Consider the following 19,826-nt stretch of genomic DNA (forward strand, 5'->3'; position numbering starts at 1 on the left):
CCACGCAAAGGGTTTGCACTTTATCCTGCGGCAATGGGGAGCCAATGAAGGCTTAAGGCAGAGAAAAGGACACCACTCAAGGAGTGAGATACGGGGGCCAGGCTCTGAGCCCTGAATGACTAACTCCAGAGCCTGCGACCTTTACCCAGCTCCATATTTGTGAGATTCCTAGAATCTGTAGAAAAAGACCTAGGGGAAATGGAGAAAACAGAGACAGACAGGTATTTATCTGTTCGGGGGGGAAAAAAAAAAAAAAATCCTCAAGGCCAGGCCTGCCTCTCAGATCTGGATCACAGGGAAGCAGCAATACAGCGGAGGTGTATAAATAGCTATTTAACACCGGACAAGTCAATGCCCCCTTTCCCTCAGCCTCGGTATCCTCATCTGTGTAGAGACTGGAGAGTTATGGGGCTAATTAAAAATCATCCCTCACATTCAATAAGACACGACTCTGATCCCAGTGTTCATCTCACTTCATGCCCACGAGCACCCTGTGGAGGAGATCCAATCATTATCATCCCCATGTTACAGCCATAGACACTGGAACCCAGAGAGGTCACATAGCTCGATGAAGGCCAGATATGAAGTTGCAGAAGCAGGACAGGAGCCCAGCGTTCAAGTGCTTCACCAGGAAAACCTCCCATTTCAAGGCCCTCCCGAACGTACCTCACAAGGGTGTGCTGAGCACCTTGGCTCCGAGGGTAAAAAGAAGAGGAAGCAGAGCTCCCCCGGTGCAGGCAGCTGACAGACTCGCTTTCAGGTGGGGAGCCCTGAACTCTTGTCCTGGTTGGGTCATCAATTCAATTTGCTTCTACGTAGAGCGTGTGTGAGGTGTGTACAGAGGGAGGGGTGGGGAAGTGGTTGTGGCAGAATAATCTCTCCAGTTCTGTCTCCTCCACTTGGGAGTCACCCCGGGTCCAAAGGATGTCACCTGAGATCCAGGACTGACACGACCAATACCTGGCACGGCCATAGTGACAGCACCATCCCAGTGAACTAGGCCCCCACACTGACCAGGCACCCAAATAACGGGCTGATTGGGCACCGGGTCCTTACTGGGCACACCCAGTCACTACAATGGGGATAGAATCTGCCCCTTCAGCTCTCAGAGCCACAGTTCGCGATGGACAAAACCCATCCAGTCTGAGAGAAAGGTCTTCACATTGTAGGTCATGAGATTAGGTCAGGCCTGAGGCCAAATTAAGGGAAAGATGTCCCTAGAGGCAACTGAGATAAGCTGCCCCATACCACAGGCAGCAAAATGTCATCCAATTAGAGCTAATTAGCCACCTGTGGGCAGCAGAAAGACCAGAGAGGGGCTGTCGGGAGGCCCATGCCTCCCCTTGGACCCTGGCAGCAGGGCCTGCAGAAGCCAAGGCCTGCAGACCTGCCCTCCCACCTCCAAGTAACCCACCCTGCACTGACTAATGAGCCGAGGCCGGGAACGGAGGGCACAACCTGCAGAGAAATGTTTTCTCCCTCCTAATAAACTTTTCCAAAAGGCTCCTGAGATCCATGGCTGGATTCTCCCATGAATACAGCCCCAGGTGTCGAAGGGACAGAGGCGCACAGTAACAGCTCATTTAGCAAGGAACAAATGGCCTCCTTTCAGGCCAACAAATAAAACATTATGCACTCAGACAGGCATCGGGGCCCAAGAGGAGCGTGGATCAGAAAGCTATGCAGAAGACACAACACCCATCCTTTGAGAAATCCCAACTACTTTGTGGGGAAGAAAAAGGAAAGAAAACAACTGAAACCGAGAGGCAGTGTTTCCATCAAACAACCCAGAAGGCAAAATGCGAAAGCATTGGCTGGAATAAAATATTGAAATCAAGATGATTATTAACAAGAATAATAGCTTGTGTGTGTGTGTACAGTCCCTTGTCATTCTTAATTTGCTTTCACATGCATCATCTCTTTGAAGCTTCACAACTTTATGGAGCAGGAAAGACGAGAGACGGTATCCCCACTTTACAGAGAAGGATTTGGGGGAGGCTGAGAGCTTCAGATCAACCTCACACAAGCCAATGCCAATTCCACAGTTCAAACCAATCTTCTAATTCCAAACCCACTACACTTCCCATGTTAGGCCAGCAAATCTAAACTTTATTATATTCCTTTTAAGATTTTTTATTGTTTGTTTGGTTTTTTTTGTTGTTGTTGTTTTTTTTTTTTAATCAAAATATAGTAGGGCTGGAAAGGTCCTGAATAATCACTGACACTCTGGAGCCCAGAGACGTGAAACAACATGCTGACGATCACACATCAAAGCAGGACCAGTTCTTGGTCTTCACATTCCTTCCAGGCCAATGTTCTTCCCACGCTACTTCCATCTGGGCCACAATATCAAGGACTATTTCTATAGAAACCAGCAATAAAAAAAAAAACTTTTTTATTATCTCCTTAAAAACAGGAGATGCCTCTGATTAACATATTTCCTTTTCGACACAGCCTTTACTTCTAATAAAGCAGTAACATTAATGTGATGGAGAAACAGGCACAGGAGCGAATCAGGAGAGTTCCCTGCACACAGTAGGGGCTCAATAAATGTTTGCTGAGTTGAATGTAGTGAAATAAGTGTGGACCCACAGGGAAAAGAGAGAAAGCAAAGGTATTCTGCACATACATAAATGGAAATGCATCTACTCCATGTAAGACACCGTGCTGGGCATTTGGCACAAAGAAGACATTTGCCATATTCCAAGCTGGTTTCCGACATCAGCTTGAAGCGCCTACTGTCTTAACACTGCACACTCGCAGAGAAAACACAGCAGGGGGTGTGCTTCCACGCAATCCCTTGGAAAATGTCTGACCTTCACTGAAGTTTCTACACTGTTTTCAGTGTCACCTCAGTGTCAGTTTTTTTGGGTTTTTTTTTTAAGGAAAAATTCTGGAATGCAGAAAGAAGTATGTAAAGGACGTAAAACTGTTCGTAAAATCCTGGTGACACTGCGATCACTGAAGCCTGATGTCAAGAGGCATTCCCTCCCACTGGCACGGAGCTGTTCTGCAAATGATTTTACCTGCTGGTGACTCCTGTCAATGTCTGTCCACTCTCACTCCTCCTCTCAATCCACTGGCAGTTTCAAAGTATATGAGGGTGGGCTCTACAAGAGGCAGGAACTGTCGCAGATCACCACTTTACACTTTGGTCTAGAAAGTGTCCTAGTGATCACTACCATTTGTTGGACACCTGCAATGATAATGGTCATCTTATAACCAAAAGGATGGCTGCCTCTTATTGAGTGTTCCCCATGTGTTCTATGCTGAGCACGTCAATGTGCATGATGTTATTTAGCTTTCATACAACCCCCGATGACGTTTAACTTTCCCAAAGCTGTATGACTACAAAGAGGCAGAGACAGATTCCAACACTGAGGCCTGTGTCTTTTGCCAGCACGCTATCATTCGTTCTTTTATTCATTTGCACAACTACTGTGTCAGACGCACTGTGCGAGCTCCCGGGATACAGAGATAAAAGATACAGATCGTGCTCTCAGGAAGCTTGCGGTAACATGAGCAGATAAACCAAAGGTCACAATACTACGTGCTAAGTGTAGTGACAGAAGGGATTGCTGGGTGCCTTGGGCATATCCAGGAGGGAGGCAGAACCCAGTCTAGGAAGGGACAGAGAAGATTCCCAGAGTAAATGATGCCTCAGTCTTGAAGGGTCTTGGAAGCCCCTCCAATAAAGGGAGCACGAAGGGAGGTTCGCCTATAGTAGGCAGGAAGCTTGAGCAGCAGGCAGAGAAACATGGAGGCATGAAAGAGCCCGGGCACAGTCACTGATTTTCCAAGTAGTTCAGAATGGATTGCACCCAGAGGAGAGAGCCAGGTAGTGAATGGGAAGAAGACTGGAGAAGAATGAGGCTGAGAAAAACAGGCTACAAACCAAGGAGGTGCTTTTTTGCCATGCTAAGGAGTTTGAGATTTATCCTGAAGGCCAGTGTGAGTCCTGAGGGCTTGTGAGCAAGGGTGTGAGGTCCAAGGGGAGCAGTTACTGCTTACTTCCACTCCACTCCCCAGAAAGAAAAAGCAGGGTAGGGTGGCAAACATGCCCATCCCCTCTCCTCAAAGGAAAGGAACTGATTTACCTTTGGGGTGAAATCAGAAGAGAACAAACTCCACTTGTGTGATTCTTATACTTCTGTGTGAGACCGAGAAGTGCCTACAGGGTGCTCTGGGGACACCAAGCAGATGCTCTTGCATGACACTTGGAAGGAGAAAAGTGAAAGATAGTGGTTTCTTCCATGTGCATAGAGAGTAACTCTTCTGGGCAGCTCAAACAACAATTCTGCTATCTGCCCCTAGCAGTAGCGTAGCCTTCCCACTAACAATTCCATGTTGTGGTTGGGCAACTGTCCTTGACATCCAAGCTTGGATCCCAGGCCCCTCCTGGAATGCTGTAGGCTACCCAATGCTCATTAATAAATCTCTTTCACTGAAGTTATGTCATCTGTAACGAAGAACCTAATTGACACCATAGAACCGCCCCTTTCCTTCTCTCATTCAGAGTTATCGAGCCTCATAGGTCCTCATTCACTACTAACCCAAGAAAAGAAAACACATGCGGCCGCTTGTGCTCCTACAGGGAAAAGGAGACCTGTAGATGTCCAACTAAGACCAATCTAGAAAGTCCAGGAAGCCTGATGTTCCTCCCAAACCTAAATTCTCCAATCAGGCATTAACAACAATAAGACCCATGCGTTCATCATTGTCTAATTCCAGTGTTCATCTCCCATTCTGTTTTAACTTGGAGAGAGAAAAGGCATAATTATTATCATCCCTCAAAATCCTCCCCCACCTAAAAAAAAAAAAAAAAAGAATCACATTTGTGCTTCGCAAGCAGGGGGACCACTTAGCATTAGCCATTTGGCTGGCGCAAACCCCATTCCACAGTCAGTCTGGAATAAGGAGAAGGATGCTCCTGTGTTCAGAAAGGCAACGGGAGCCCATGGAGTGCAGGAACATCAGCTACGACAAGATGCACTCTGTTGATTACCAAGAAACCCTTTCTGCAAAAGAGGTCATAATCACACATTCTCAGCTCACTTGTGTTATTTGCAGGGGGCTGATTTCCCCCTTGATGCTCACAGAGCTACCCAACACACCTGCTTCCAAAGGATGTGGTCCCCACATCTGAACCTCTTGGAGCTGAAAATGAGGCACGAATAAGAAAGAGAAATACTGAAACCTGAGTGGAGCCACAAAGGACTAGACAGGACATGAGCTCAATTACAGGAAAAGCAACCAAGAAGCCCAAAGTCTAGTTCCTGAGCTTCACGTTACCAACCAGCTCTCTTCTCCTCCCTGCATTTCCCCATCACTACAACAAGGAGGGGAAGACTGTAATAAAGCTGTCTTTGCTGAGTAGCTATGTTGCACTGCAACCAACCGTGGGAGGTGGGGAGCAAAAGAAGTAGGCGACTGCACTCAAGGGCTGGCGACCTTACAGGAAAGCTGAGGGGACACCGGGAATGATGACAGGAGGTGTGGCAGGCACTATTAGTGTGGCCACCAACATCCATTCTCCCTATTTTTTCACAGAGCACCTCCATTCTGGCACATGGCCACCCAGAACAAAGACAATATCCCTAGTCTCCTTCTCTTACAAGTGGCCAGTTGACTTGGTCCTGGCCAAGGAGGATGCAAAAGACAGCATGGGTCCACCTCCTGGCCGTGCCCTTAAAAGAAATGGGGAGGTCTTCCTCTGACTTTGTTTTCTCTCTTCCAGCCATCTGGTTTGAATGAGGACGTGGTGACATACCACCCTGGATCGTGAAGACATCCGCAGTGGCCCAAGCTTGGAAGAGAAACAAGGCAGAAGGAGCCTGGAATGGCTTCACAGCTTAGAGCTGCCCTATGCACTCAGACTTTTAAAAGACTGGGACCTATATTTCTACCATTTTAAAGACACTATTAAGCCACTATATTTGGGGTGTTGGCTACATGCAGTGGGACCTATCTCCTAATTAGCCGAGATGGCACGCCACCACTTCATTTATCCAGAAACCTCACTTTTCCAGAAAACAGTTGTAAACAAAGAAATAAAAATAAGACCCTTAAACAGCCAAATTATATTTTCACTGGAAGTTGATGCACTTTATTCATAGGACCAGCATCTAGGCCCAGACTCGTTGGTGCTTATTAACCCTTGTCATAGCCACATTTCTAATGAGCATGATTCCTGATGTATTAGTCCACAGCCAATGCAAAGATGGATACGAAGGAAAGAGGACTGCTCTTAGAGGCAGATAAACTGATAATATAAAGATATGATAGCACAATCTGACAGTGAGGAAAGAGACTGCAAAATAAAAAATATGATAATTTAAAATATATACATGCAAAGGTCTGGGCCACTCATATTATAGGGGCAAACAGTCCTGCATCTCTAAATAGTCCTTAAGAACATCAATTATATAGCCTGACACAATAATTGATGTTCATAATGATATTTGTGAATGATACTCTATTTTAAAAAGCAGGGAAGTACATAATTCATTTATAAATATTTCCAGAACATCAGTCATCTTGAAACTTTGCTTATTTGAAGCATCTCAATCTATGTGTTGCCACACATATAAACTTATACAATACAGTGTTAAATGAAATACATTTGGACATCACACACATAGTCAGTGTAACAACCATTTATTCTGAGCCTATACTTTTTCAGGCCTTGCCCGAGATGTAATGCCCTAGAAATGCATCAAATGTGTCATTGCTGTCTACTAATTCATGGTCTAGTTGGGACACAGACAACGAGATCGTTATAACAGCAGAGAAGGAAATTCCTCTAGAGAAGGAAAATCATATTCAATATAGATAAAAGAAAAAAATTACTATCTTTAATATAAAAGAAAACTTTACAAATTTATTTAAAAAGACAAACAATCAAAAGGAAACATGGGCAAAGACAACAAATTAGCTTTCCACTGAGAAGCAAATTCAGACACCCAATAAGTGAATCGATGCTCCTCTTTTGTAGACACCAAGGAAACACAAAGTAAATAGCAAGGAGGTGTCACTCATTACCTGTCAGGTGAGTAAAAGTGAAAGACAATGATATGTGTTGCTGGCAAAGGCATAGGGAAATCTCTTTTTCTCATTGGAAAAACATATGGCACCATCTACTAAAAAGCACATCTCCTTTGACTCAGAAATATTAGTTTTTGGGAATCTACTCATAAAAGTTAAAGCCTCAACAAATCATGCTACACGTACAAGGACGCTTATGTCAGTACAGTTTATAAAAATTAGTGGAATAGAAGTAAATGCTCATCAGTAGGGAAATGGTTGCAAAATCTGTGGCATATTCATACCATTAAAACATATACAGCCATTGAAAGTAGTGACTTATAGCTGTATCAACCGGATAAGGGAGGGTGGGAGGGGGGTGGTTTTCCATAATGCTTAAAATGAGAAAAGCAGTATGCCAAAGAATATATATATGACTGCATTTTTAAAATCAATAACAAAAACCCGTGTGTGCATGTGTGTGTGTTGTGAACTTATATGTGTAAATGTCATAGGAGCTTAGAGGAAGATATGGCATCTAGGTCGTTTAATTAATTTGTGGGGCAAGGGAGAGTAAATAAACAAAATATTAAAAATGGATGTCCAGGAAAAGCAAACAGCCTGCATAGTAAGGCAGATATGTAAAACTGTATCTGTCTATATAGGCTAGCATATATGTCTAAAGGGATACGTAAAAGAATAGTCACCGATTAATAGATAGCATAAAGAACTGGAATTTCACCATTACACTCTCAAGATCCATCCATGTTGTCATATGCCAGAGGGTAAGGGGGGTGGGGGGTGGGGGGTGGGAGATGAGGGTAAGGGGGATCAAATATATGGTGATGGAAGGAGAACTGACTCTGGGTGATGAACACACAATGGGATTTATAGATGATGTAATACAGAATTGTACACCTGAAATCTATGTAATTTTACTAACAATTGTCACCCCAATAAATTTAATAAAATTAAAAAAAAAAAAGAACTGGAATTTCAAGTGATTTTTACTAACTCCTTATATTTTTCTATGTTTTTTTACAACTAACTTGCAATATTTATATGATCTGAAAAAGTAATAACAAAGTGATTTAAAAAAAAAAAAAACAGTCAGTGCTGGTTAATATTGAGTGGAGGTAACTAAGAAGACTTCCTGCAGGAATTGGTACCTGACCTCGGCTTTAAGAGATTATTGGATTAGGAGGAGATTTGAAAACGGAGGATGTTTCAGGCAGGAAGGACGATGTAAGTTAAAATATGGAGGTAGAAATAAACATGGGACGAACCCTCAGGCAGTTCACTTCATCTGGAACAAAAGAGAGAAAAAAGAAATGGCTGGTGTGCCATGACAATAGTAAAACCAGGTAAGGAGAAATGGCCACCACAATGCATGCACAAAAATGTGATTTTTAGAGTTAACATTAACAAGTGAAAACAGCTTGGTTTCTTCAAGTTCTACAAATAGACAAATATTTTCAGTTCTTAGGACGCTGTCCATGGTGACACCATGTGTTTTATTCAGATGTAAACTTCAGTTTGGTAGCATTTTCATTTTAAACCATCCTTCCTGTCACTTTCCAACTCGGCTGTAAATATTTTCTTGAAGAAAAAATGTCACTAAAGATCTAAGCTCAAGCTTCCAAAAAAAAAAAAAATGGTCATTTTGAAACAAGAAGTTGTATTCTGCATGTTAATTAAACAAGAAGTCTGAAGGCCTACGGCTCAGAGCTCATTTCAGGGGGAAAAAAAAATTGTTTTATTTATTAAAAGCCTGTGAATACAAATGAATTATTTGTTTGGTATTCATTCTTGGTTAATTCTGCCCCCTTTAAGTGCTTTGCCAGATAAATTAAGTTATGTTGAATGTCACTGTGTCTCCTGTCCTCCACAATAGGACTATTTTATAAGTCACAAGTGAATAACTACTAATGATTTAGAATTCTTGTACTTTGACCAACAAAGAGTGAGCCTAAATGTCATCAAGTCGTGGTCACTTCCTTACCAAAACCAACCAGTGTCACACAGCAGCCCAAGGTAGTTTACTTCAACCTGAGAACCACCCCCTCCTCACAAGGTGCTTCTTGATTGCTAAGAGGCGGGCTAAAATCACAAGGCTGTCGGTGTTCTCATTTCCATCACCATATTAGGAAGCAGGGCAGGTAATATTATCATTCTAACACCAAGAAACTGAAAGAGACACACAGAACCATCCATCAGGTGACCCTTTGTACGCCTGATGGTACAATAGGAGAAAAAACTCAGGTGTCTGAAATGCAAAGCCTATTTGCTTTTCAACAATGACCCTTCTGAGCCTTGGGTTAACAATAAAAACAAACCGAGAAAAAAACTCATCATTTCATGATTTGCTGAATCAAGAACATCAAAAAGGATCAGTGAAAAAACGCATCTGAAGAATAAAAATGAGAACAGATGTTGAGACCAGACATGGGTTCCCAACCTCAGTCCTGCATTTACTATCCACATGACTTGGAGCACGGATTTAACTTCATTGCACCTCAGTTTCCTTCTATGGAAATGTGGAGTTGTTTTGAGAATAGGATAACATAGGAAAAGTGCCCATAAGCACAAGGCAGGTGCTTCATAAAGATAATTGCTATGAAAGCATCCACAGTGACGACGATGATGACAGTAGTGGTGGTGGTGACGGTGGTGGTGGTGAAGACGATGACAGTGATGGTGCTCCACTAAGTAACTCTAAGATCTTAAACAGGTCTCAGAATCTTATACATTAAGTAGCAAAGAACACAGACTACCTGTGCCCCAACCCCTCTCCACTGCTTGTGCACACCTCATATTCCTTACCCAGAGCATGAAGATGAAACAAGTTAACGCATCTAGAGTGTTTAGAGCAGCACTTGCCCTCAGTACTCTTCCCTCTCTTAAACAAAGCAATTGGACGAAAGGATCTGCAAGTTCAAGGTCTGTTATGTCACCTGGTCAGGATTTCCAATCCAGAAGAAACACAATATGGATAAAAGTGTACAGTCTCTAGTTCAGACCCGAGTTCTGAAATGTCTATCTATCTAGATACTGTCTAGATGAACTAGGACAAGTTGATGTCTGTGGTCCATGGTTTCCTCCTCGACTCATTAAAAACTCAGCAGATGTTTTCTTGGTATTCATTGTACCAGGTACTATTCTAGCTGATGGTCATCATGCTCATCCTAGGGTTGTCGGAAAGATTAAATGAGAAAATACAGGCCGTATGCCCAACCCCTGACATACACGAAGCACTCAGTAACAGGAGCTGTGAACTATCCGGAATGCAGATACTGGCAAAGCCAAGCTCTGGAGGCCTCCAGCACCTACTGCCTCACTGACAAAATATCCCAACATCAAAGTTTCAAACCATCTCATTAGGTTTTGTAGCATATCTACAGAATCACAAACTATGTCCACAGTTGCTCACCAAAGTCTCAAGAAAATAACTCTGTCCATGGTTCTGGTTCAAAAAAGACTTCAGATATGCAGATAAACAGAACTGGGAAGCAGCCCTACCAGCCAGACTTCTCCTGCCCCCTTAAATCACTATACCAAAGTGAAAGCAGAGTTCTTTACCCCTTTCTGAGACCAACGATCACACCTAAGAATAGGGAATGAGCCTTGGGCTCAAGGGCTTATGTTCAACACCTCTACTTCCTGGCTGTAGGTAGGGGCTCGGCCAAATCACGTTAACTTCTCATGTGTGCCCCCATTTCTCATCTGTGAAAGGATAATGAAACCAAGTTGGAAGGACAGCTGTGAAGATATCGGATAAACACTGAAGTTTGAGCAAATATTAGGCATAGAAAGTTGAGTTAGCTGTCTTTCATCTAAGTACCGACAGACCCACTTACGGAGTAGAGCAGAAAGAGCAGAGGAAATAAAATAAAGGAAATCTGGATTTCAATCCATATGCCACTACTCCTTCCCTTTCTCACTTGCCTAATTTATATAACCTCTTGGAGCCTCGCTTTCTTTATCTTTAAAATAAGGATTATAACACCCATCACATAGGGCTATTGTGAAGATTAGTGAAGCAATTTATTTAACATAATTTAAAAAAATAAACCCAACTAGTATGCATTCCATATTTATTGGGCACACACTATATGTACAACACTGCATTAGGCATTATCAAGATAGATATAGATATAATACACTGCATGATCCTTGCATACGATCTAGTGAGGAAACTAGGACATAAAACAAAGGTCAGGAAGACATGTAAATATTTAATAACATGTGCATTCAAAATAGAGGGTATTTAAGTGGGGTGGGAGAAAGAATCATCATTTTTTACATTTCTGTATCATGTGAATTTTTTTAAAGCTTGTATTATTTTTGCAATCAAAGGAAAGAAAAAGGAAAAATAATGAGAGAAAAATATGAAATAAGGAAAAAATATGTCATGGATGTTAACCATCCTTTAGAAACTCCTAAAATGAATGTATTCATTAAACATGAATCAGACACCTTTGTGCTAAGCCCTGTGTTATACCCTGAAGATTGAAGCAGTGAATAACTTAATCCCTCTTGGAAGGGACTTACTGTCTATTGGAAGAGACAAACACATGAAGAATTATAACACTTCAGGCAGAGTGTATTAAGCGTGTTAGGGAAACACAAGCTTACTGAGGGAAAGGGAACGCTGAGTGGATGTCATTTTAGAGATGGATCCCTAAGGAGCAGTAGTTTATCAGGTAAAGGAGTAGGAACCTATTTTCCAGACAAGGAAACAAGGCACCTGCAAAGGTGTGCAAGGCATGCGTGCGGTGTGCACACGTGGCGTAAGTGTAGTGTGCATATGTATATGTGTGTGAGTATGTGGGGATGCTGGGTGTGTGCAAAGGTGTGAGTTTGCATATGTGTATAAAATGTGTGTGAGGGTATGAATGTGATGCTGTGTGTGAGGGCGTGGTAATGCTGGGTGTGAGAGGTTGTGAGTTTGTATATGTATGTGTAAGTGTGTGCATGTGTGATGGTGTGCGCATGTGTGTACACATTAGGAGAAAGCCAGAAGGCCATGCTATGAAAGGCCTTGAAATTCATAGTCAGAGTTTTCAATAATATGCTTTAAGGGTAGGGAAACGTCTACGTTTTTGGTCTGGGGAGTGACACAATCAAAATGATGTGTCAGAAAGCTGATGTCCCAGCTGTGGGGCGAGCCCATCCTGAAGGCCCGATGAGTCAGGAGGCTCCAGCACTGTCTGGAATGCTGACAAGGGGGCTGGAGAGGAGAAAAAGAATGGGAGTCATTTTCCTATCACTCTTCCTTCTGGGTGGTAGGTAAGAGCATTTACTGTACTATGCTTCCTTTTTCTTTTTATGCCCAAGGTTCAATAAAATAAAAATACACTTTTTAAAAAGTTGTCCATTCTGTGGAAGACAGATCTAAAAACAAAGGACTATCTCCCCTCTAAGTTGTCCCTACAAAGAGCCAGCCTGTCCAAAGAGCCCCCAACTTAACCCAAACAAGAGTATGTTCTTGGGGCTGTACAAAGCACACCTGCGAAGCTGACAGATCCCTTCTGAGCTCCAACTCCATGCCAGCAACTGGAATCCCCATTCAAGGAAGCAATGATAAACCGAGTTAATGGCTTTCTGCGGCACAATGTTTATTTCATAAGTAATTATCTCATTATACCAAAGCTCAGCTCCAAGCAAGTCTGTCTGGAATGAGCCTTTTGCAGCTTGGGGTTTTCCTTTACATTTTTTCAAGACATATAAAACGAGACTTGGCTTCATATGGTCCCTTCTCTACCCTTGTCTATATAAGAATTCCTCTGCTCTGGTTTTCCTCTACTGCCAGTGTCCTCTCCCCGCCCCCCCAATCATTTTCTATCTCCCCCACCTCTATCCCACTGCCTGTCTGTATTTCAAGTCTTAAGCTGTCTCTGTCTCTACATCTTTCTTACCACTGCCCCTCCACACCCCTTCCTCTTTCCCTCTTTCCTTTCCGCTCTCCTTTCCTTCTTCCCCCATATCCCTTCACACTACGTAAAAAAGCTTCAATTTTAGAAAATGAGCAAGGCCTTTGCTAGCACAAGAGCCTGACCAACAGATATGGTCACGTAAAGTGACTGGGTCCAGCTTTAAGGGGGGGGGAAAATCTTTGAAAAGAGAGAAGGTTGAATGGTGGCCCTTCATTTTAAGGAAGGCGGGTGGAGCCTGTGGCTCCCAATTGTCCCTGGACACCGTATCACTAGGCAGCCTTCCTGCTGGGCAATTCCTATTTGCTAATAAACCCCGGACAGCCAGTTCCCATCCCTTTCCACTGGCAGTGAGGTGGCACTGCTGCTGTCACATTGCACTGCTCCACTACTCCTCTGGCTCAGCTCAGAAAGGAAGAAAAACCATAAAACTCAGAACCAGCTAATGTCAGCACTGCAGGGGATCTCAGAGACCACCTGGTGCAACCTGGGCAGGTCCCTCAAGGAAACACTGGGCCCCCAGATCGCTAAAGGCCAGGGGGACCCATTATTAGATAAACCGGACCTAGGACCTGTTGCAAAAATCCCTCTGCTCTGGGAACACCTCTAGGTTTTTGCCTTCTGAACAGAAATCTATGACATAGGGTCCAGAGGCATAAACAGACAGGAAGGAGAAGCCTGAAATACAGACAAAAAGGGGTTAAAATGCACACAGTACACGTTAGCAATCCATTGCATGCTCCCCAAAAGATGGATGTGAGTAGGGAAGTCTGTTGAAGACGGGGCTGCAGTGGTGGGGGGCTCCAAGCGCTGAAGATCTTTTAATATGGCTGTTTTGTAAGACTGCAGTGCCAAACCTCCGGCCATTCCAAAAAATAAAAAGGAAGCCTCAATCAGCAGCACAACTTCCCAGCCCTGGCAACCGATTCTCTGCCTTTTGCACCCATTTAATACCCACTTTATTTAACACGAGTAGGAGAAACGTGCATCCTCAGAAGGCACGGCGCAGGAACCTCCCTCTGCAACGACGCGATTCCTCAGACAGGAAACTAAAATGCATTCATTGGAACTCAGCTTCCCAAAGCAGCAGCAAAGCCACTGGGAGGCGGTTTACAGGGGAGAGCCTCTCAGAAAGGAGGGGGATGGGGCTGGCAAGCAGGGGACACACCTTTTCGGAGCTGTTGGAAACCTGCTGCCTGCAAAGTCCACCCAGACTGCGCTGCTAAGGGTTAACTTGCTTGGCAAAAAATTCTCTCTCTCTCTCTCTCTCTCTCTCTCTCTCTCTCTCTCTCACACACACACACACACACTCACACACATTGCACCCCACAACCTCTGCCACCACCACACATTTGAGTCTTGTTAATCTGAAATTCCCAGAAATTCCCTGATCGACCGTATCTTTTCGGAACAGCCCCTCCACCTGGGCTGCATTCCCACCTCATCACCAGTGAAAGCCCAGAGAGCGGGCATAATTATTTTCCTACAAGGTTATGCCTAATTGGCCACTAACCTAATTGATTAATCATCTCATTTTTCAAGGCAGCATCAAGGAGCTGAACTGAGGGGGGAGAGAGAAAACACGCGTCCGCATGGCGCGAGGGGTAAAATTACAGTCTGGGGGAAAGACGCCCAGACAGCTTGCCTGGTTTCTGCACACAGAAGTGGACAGAAAAGAGCAGAAAACCCGGAATGAGCAGGGAAATGCGCCAAGCCCACAAAAGGACTGAGCAGGGAGCCTTGACGTTGTCCAGCCAACCTGAGTCCAGCCGCCTGGACGAGGGTGAAGTTCTTTCCCCCGAGCCGGGAAGGGTTAAAGAGGTTGCGCGTCAACCCAGCCCTGGCTGGCGTGGGGCAAGCAAAAGCCACTTGTCCCAATCTCGGCGACTCCGTGTGCGGCCCCCGAAGGTCCCCTTTCGGCTGCGACTGCAACTTGCGCGGCTCTGCGCCGTGGCCCTCGCCTGCGCCTTTGCGCGCCACCCAAAACTTTGCGCACACTGCAGCCGCCGCCCGCCCGCTTTTCCCTGCCAGCCGCGCGCCGCCAAGTGCTGCGGGCAGCTTTTCCGCAGCCGCCGCTGCCCTGCTTCGGGCTCCAGACTTTTCTCCTGCTGCCTCCAATTCCCACCCGGGGGCTTCCCTCGCGACTGCGGGAGTGCGGCGCGGGTCCTGCGGTGGGCAGGCAGTGCAGGCGCAGCGTTCCTAACGACCACTTCGCCTGTCCAGGAAACGCCGTCCGGGTAGATTGGCCCCGCGGCCGCCCCGCCCGGCACGCCCACCCGAGCCTCTTACCCCGGGGCCGGCGGGCGCAGCACCTTCTCCTACCTTCCAGCCTCCAAAGACCACACTCTCCGCTCAGCCCTCTTGATTCATCCTCCGGCTGCAGGAGAGGGCAAGCGGGCTCTGCTTTTGTTCCCTGGGGCTGGCTGGTTGGTGTGGGGCCAGGACGCGGGAGACGCCGCGGAGCTGGGTATCCCGAACAGGGGATGCTCAATCCCGGCCGCTGTGCCAGCAGCAGGAGCGGCGGTGACAGCGGCGGCGGCAGCAGTAGCAGTAGAGAGAGTGCCGGCTCTCTGCAGGCCACATCTTTCATACCTTATACATCACTACCGCATTCCCCCGAATAGGGGAGCCCTACAGCATTTCGCCACCTAGCGCAGAAAGCAGGCGCCCACAGAAGTGGCGAGGCCAGCCCTGGCCAGGATGTGAGCACCACGAGAGGTGACAGACCTCGGCACCCACTCACAGGCTCCCTCCCTGTTCCGATCACAGAGAAGCCTATACCTCCAAGCCATCTTGCTCTCCTCACCCTTAGGAACTGTATTCCCCAGGGAGGTCTTGACTTTAGGCCAAGCAATGAGGATTTATTAGGGGGAGCCCTCTCCAAGCTGGCGCGGGAGTCTTGTCCTACATGTGCTTTTACAGTGTGCAACAGCACACACACTCTTGCATGTTTATAACTCCCAGAGACACATTGTGGCACTTGCCACAATCAAGTGTGTGGGCACAGGAGACAGGGCTCCAGTTGCAGTTGTGTGACCTTAAGCAAACTGCCAAACGATGGAGCCTCCATTTAGTTCTTCAGCTGCAAAATGGGAATCAGATTATCTGTGTCATAGGACTGTTGTGAGAATCAAACAAGATAATATCAGTAACCATCATTCACTCAATACTTATTTATTGTGTGGTTACATTGTGCCAATCTCTATTTTATGGAGTGGGATAGAGCTTTCAAAAAGAGAGACAAGTAACACTTACTCTCTTGACAATTGCTCCCTAATTTAAAGACACAGAAAATAAATAAGTAAATTTGCAAGAAACAGGTAAGAAACAGATAGTAATAATCACTATGACAACAATTGATACAGATGGCGACGTGTGATAGGAAATGACTGGGACAGGACATCAGGCTGGGCCAGCTGACAAAGGACTCTCTGAGGAGATGACAATGAACCTGACACCTGTAATGATATGATCCAGGCATGGAAAATCTGGGCGGTGAGGAGGAGCATTAAAGGGAACAGCAAGTGCAAAGGCCCTGAGGCAAGAATGGGTTGAATGCCTTTGAGGAGGAAAAAACCAGCTGTGGCTAGCATGTAGCAAGAGTGTTGATTAGTGGTCTGAGATGGGCTGCGGAGGTAAGAGAAAGAGGCTGGTCTTATGGGAGGAAGTTAGTGAAAAGATTAGACTTGATTGCAAGTTTGGAGTTCAGAAGATATGACTGTTCAGGGATTGGAGACAGTAGTTATTTGCATTTGTAAAAACTCACTGCAGCTGCTATTGCAGAGAACTGACTGGAGGGGGCATAGGTGGAAGCAGCAAAACCAATCAGAGACTCCTGCAGTGCTGAATAAAAGTCCCTTCCACTCCCTGGCCTTCACAGACAGTGACCTCCTCTTTCCCACTATGTCTGCCAGGAAGAAAGAGCACTTTACAGGTACCCCAGAAGCTTGAATGTGAATTCCTCCCAGCATGCTCTGAATATCCTTTGCCTTAACTGGAAAATGTAAACAATAATATATATTCTCATTAAATCATTATGAGGATTAAATGAGACGACAAAGGCAACTCAGGTGCTGAACAATCCTTAACGTGATCTTCACCATACCTCCCCCCACCCCAGGTCCTCCAGAGTGCTCCTACAATGCTTCTATCCCTAGCTAAGTGAAGGGAAGGTAGTCATCCCTATCCTGGAACTGTCCTGGCCAGGGCCTGGCAACGGTCACCTGTTGGGTCCAGGAAGAGCTCCCCTCATCACCTGGGGAACACCTTTCATTAATAATGCCAACCCCTGCACCCATCTGTCTCTTCTCAAGCAGGAAACCCATTTTCCTGTTGTTTAGGTCCTTTTGATTTTCTTGTTTTTCTTTCTGACACCCTCATCTAATCTGAAGCATGCAGGACATCATCAGATGAAGCACTTGAGGTATAAAAATAGAAGGGAAAAAAGGCCTGCGGGGGTGGGGGTGGGGGGTAACGTAGAACCAGAGAGATGGCAGGAAAGAAAAACAGGCCTTTCTCTCTTAGCAACAGGGGGAAAGGTTCTCACTGAGACATATGATAATTTCCTTACATCTGTGCAGTCTAACAGATTCCAGAGGCCTTCAGAATCCTCTCCCCCACTGACACCACAGAAACCCAATGAGGTAAAACAGGTAGGTTAGGATATTGCCCCCCTTTGACAGCTGAGGGAGCTGAGCCCCAGCTAGGTAAAGTAGCAGAGCAGGCACTTGGACCCAGGCTCTCTTGGCTTTCTCCCTCTCTATGCATGAGATACCTAATAGGGGTGCCTCATTTCTGGGACCCTGAAGCATCTGTCATCTTCTCAAGCAGGAAACCCCTTCTCCATTGTTCCAATGGAGACCCAGAACTGTGGGTCTCACAACAATCAACACATTCCCTGGACCCAGCTCAATCTACTGAAGTCCTCCCCGTCCTCTCCAAGCCACTTTTATTTGGACACTAGGACACTGAAGTCCAAACAGGGATCTTCCATGTTCCATGGTCCTAGGAACTGATTTAATACATCACTATTGCTGGGTTGCAAATCGGGGAAAGAACAGATGCTAATGGATATATCTCTGGGATTCTGCATGGTTATCGGAGACAATATGAGACCTGACTTTGAATCCCTCCCCATCATTTATTGTGTTTTTGAGCAACTTATGAACTCTCTCTAAGTTTTAATTACCTCATATATAAAATAAGGTCAGTGTCTGCGTGCAGTTGTTGTGAGAACTAAAGGAGATTCTATAAATGTACACTCAATATATGAGGTCTGACAATTAAGTTCGCGAACTCATGCTAGAGAAAGTACTACATACTTCATTGTTGAATACCACCATGGTCACCTTCGAAGTATTCCCCTTGGGAAACTATGCACTGATGCCAGCACCTAGTTCACCCTTCAAAGCAATTTTGGAACTCTTTTTCTGAAATGGCCATCAGAGCTGTCATCGTATTACCCTTGATGTCCTGAATGTCATCAAAATGTCTTCCTTTCAATATTTCCTTTATCTTCAGGTAAAGAAAGAAGTCACTGGGGGTTAGGTCAGGTGAGTAGGGAGGGGGGTGTTCCAATATAGTTATTTGTTTACTGGCTAAAAACTCCCTCACAGACAGTGCCATGTGAGCTGGTGCATTGTCGTGATGCAAGAGCCATGAATTGGCGAAAAGTTCAGGTGGTCTAATTTTTTCATGCAGCCTTTTCAGCACTTCCAAGTACTAAACTTGGTTAACTGTTTGTCCAGTTGGTACAAATTTATAATGAATAATCCCTCTGATACTAAAAAAGGTTAGCAACATTGTTGTGACAAGTTCGCGAACTTAATTATCCCACCCCACGTACAGTGCACCTTAACTGTTAGTATCCTTTCCTACTATCCCCAGCATCATCGGTGTGCTGGTTAACAATGGACATTCTGAGGGAAAAGCAAAGCTCTGATTTGTGGCATTTGCCAATTTCCTTGGTGTACGTATTCTCACCATGGCTGATTTCAAGTCACCAACATGCTGTCCCTGAATGTGGAGCTGGGAGGTCTGCACGACAGCTCTATGTGAGCCTATACTAGCTGAACTCAGCACGCCATCGCCCACCACTGGTAAAAATCAAGCCCAAACAGGTGAGCAGCACTTTACTGCTCATAGAACCATTTGTTCTATATCCTCTTGTGTGATAGTCACGAGAATCCTTGACGGAAAATATCATCCCCATTTCTTACAAATGGGGAAACTGAGACCGGGAGGGACTGAGTCATTTGCCCAAAGTCAGACAACAGGTAAGTAGAAGAGCCAGGACTCAAGCCTGGGCCTTCAGGCTCCAAATCCAGGGACCCCGCCACCTGTGTCCAATGCATTCCCTGTGAGATCACTGCACAAGCCCCCCCATGTCTTTCTCTTTCAGTGCTAAGATCCCAGGGCCGGAGCCTCTGTTTTTCACTCTGACAGGCAGGAATAGTAATCCTGGCCCTGTCTTCTTTACAGATGCTCTGAAACTCGAATGAGATCATGCAGACAAAAGTGCTTTGCAAAGCACAATTCACCCTACGAAGATAAAATTATGAATATTACAGTTAGTGACTGGAAGGAAAATACGGGAGCAACAAGTCCCAGGTCCTGTGGGGACTTATAAAGCCAGGGCAGGCAGGGCCACTCTGAACGCAGTCACTGCAGATCGACACTCAAAGGGAAACATGTGACAAGACATACATTCATCCCCTTTTAAACACCTACTGGCACGAAGACAAGTGGAGTACGAAGCACGACACAACGTAGTTGTAATTACAGGACTAGACCGTCAGGATTGTTCTTAAGAAGCCTGACTGCTTTTCCCTCTTGCTGTGTACAGAAATATGGTCATTCCTTACTCCAGTG

At 45.3% G+C, this 19,826-nt stretch overlaps 1 protein-coding gene across 7 annotated transcripts in view; it reads right to left on the minus strand.

Annotated features, from left to right (window-relative positions):
* Positions 1-15,539, minus strand: part of DAB1 (DAB adaptor protein 1) — a 1,100,137-nt gene extending 1,084,598 nt beyond the window's left edge. For 2 of the 7 annotated variants that reach the window (XM_074334774.1, XM_019742544.2), the window contains exon 1: positions 15,279-15,537. The gene's annotated coding sequence lies outside the window, so the exon portion shown is untranslated. Of the gene's footprint in view, positions 1-15,245 lie in introns of all 7 variants that reach the window. The other 5 variants (XM_074334767.1, XM_074334768.1, XM_019742545.2 and 2 more) reach the window with 4 other exon arrangements.
* Between the last annotated feature and the right edge of the window lie 4,287 nt (positions 15,540-19,826).

Source organism: Rhinolophus sinicus, linkage group LG06 (assembly GCF_036562045.2).
Source record: "Rhinolophus sinicus isolate RSC01 linkage group LG06, ASM3656204v1, whole genome shotgun sequence".
In the NCBI taxonomy this organism is placed as follows: Eukaryota; Metazoa; Chordata; class Mammalia; order Chiroptera; family Rhinolophidae; genus Rhinolophus; species Rhinolophus sinicus.